The sequence below is a fragment of the Pteropus vampyrus genome, unplaced genomic scaffold (assembly GCF_000151845.1).
Source record: "Pteropus vampyrus isolate Shadow unplaced genomic scaffold, Pvam_2.0 Scaffold76, whole genome shotgun sequence".
NCBI lineage: Eukaryota > Metazoa > Chordata > Mammalia > Chiroptera > Pteropodidae > Pteropus > Pteropus vampyrus.
In genome coordinates, this window is record NW_011888857.1 from 5,464,312 (window position 1) to 5,466,380 (window position 2,069).

At 34.0% G+C, this 2,069-nt stretch overlaps 1 pseudogene; it reads right to left on the minus strand.

Annotated features, from left to right (window-relative positions):
- Window positions 1–1,668: 1,668 nt before the first annotated feature.
- Window positions 1,669–1,786, minus strand: LOC111741329 (annotated as a pseudogene).
- Window positions 1,787–2,069: the final 283 nt, after the last annotated feature.

Genomic DNA, 2,069 nt, shown 5'->3' on the forward strand with positions numbered 1-2,069 from the left:
AAAGTGCGAATAGGATTTTGGTATAAGTTGTTAAAGAAATTATAGACCCTTCATTTAAATTATCCTTTATACTACTAATAGTAGTTCCTATAAAGATAAATAATATATCTGAATGAGAAACTCTCACAGGTTAATGATCTCAGAGTATAATTTTATATCATCATAATTAAACATGCTTTTCTGATACCTGTAATATAGAGCAAAAGGTAAACCCTGAAAGAATACTTTTAAAAAGTAAGAAGTCTTCCTAGGGCTGAGAAAAAACCCCTGCACAGTTTGTTTCTGGCTGAGAAAAAACTCTGCACAGTTTGATTCCACCATTGTGGCTACCACACTCCTAAGAAATGTGGAATTCTGTCTATCTAATGTGACTAAGTATTTTTCTTCTAGCCCTAAATCTTTTCAATTATCACCTCCAACAAATTTTTGTATAGCTAGAAAAGACAACACTTTGTATAAATATATGTCAGAAATTTTTGGATTGATTTTTGAGTTAAAACATAGACTGGTGGGATGGGATCTCGATTGTCCTGCTATACACACCAGATTTTTAGGGGACCAGAGTCAGACAGACACACATTTGAATGCCAATGCCACCATCTTTATTGCCATGGGTCTTAACGGGTTGGTTTTCCCCTCTACATTAAAAATATGGAGAAAATAGCACACAAGTTGTCAGCAGGATTAAAGTCGATTTCATAGTGGAAATCTTCTTTTAAAACTGCCAACCCTAGGAGGAAAAACAAATCTTCAAATGCAGTATCTTCTTACATTTCGTTTATATTTAAAAGATGATGGTGGTGGAAATGGTGGCAGTAGGGCTGGTGTGTATTCCAGAGCAGTTCTCTGTGTCTGAATCTAGTATTATTGAATATCCTTTTCTCATTGTGAGAGTCATAATGAGGATGGGAAAGAGTTATGAATATTAGCTGTTTCTCATAAGGTGAAGAAATTAAGGACCGGGGAGGAAAAGGGACCTATTAGGCTTACACACATTACAGGAATGTCCAAGTTGAGTTCCCGTGATTCCCCAGGTATGCATTTATATGTTTACCATTGCTATTTTTCTGTGTTTCTTGGTTGATTGCATAAGCCTTTAATTCACTCAAATTATGGAAATACATTTTTTGTATGACAGCTGTTTAATCCATGTAAAGTATTTTTAGAACAATGTGCCAATCAGCTAGAGCTTGAAAATAACAAAGTGTAGAAATAAAGATCAAAGAAGAAGATAAATTTCTCACCCCTGATTTAATCCATACATTTTAGGAAGTGGTTAAATGAAAATTGTAAATCCTTCTTGTTCCCATATTAATTTTAATAAAGCCTTTATTCTATTTGACATTTTATCTTACTGTTTCCATTTAAGAAAGAGACATAGAACTATCACTACTTCCCTATTCAATGATATATTTTGTACAAAAGAGAAAAATGTAGATATGTGTCTGGCAGTGTGTTGTTATATATGTATGTTGTATGTACACCAGAATACTTCTGAAAGCAAGAAACAATAACTGTTTATTGGGATTGTTTCTGAGATAAAAGTACTAATATTTTATAGGAGGGCTTTTTTTTTTTTTTTTTTTTTTAGGCGAGGCAACCCTTGGTTGACCTCACAAATTACAAGGACCTTATCAGTTTACAATCCCTTATTTTTTTTATTTTTTACACCTACAGCGCCTGATCTCCTAGGTGGTCTCCCATCCAAGTACTAACCAGGCCCGACCCTGCTTAGCTTCTGAGATCAGACGGAATCGGGCTTGTTCGGGGTGGCATTGCCGTAGACTTGCTTACTTTTCATAACGTAATTTTTAATTTTCTTTAAATGTTCAAATCGCCAACAACCTCGAAGTTTTTCTAGGAGATGGGATTATGGCTCCTTGTTGACTTGATTTGTCTTTATGTCTAGATTGAAACACACAATCAGAATTACTTGTGATTGTTCTTGCTAAAATCAACTTTTGTGAATCAAATCATAATAAGTATGAATTTAGTCCCAAAACTTGTCTTTGAAGTTACAGCATTTAAAATACATAAAATAATAATTGTTGGTGAAGATGTGGAAAAAG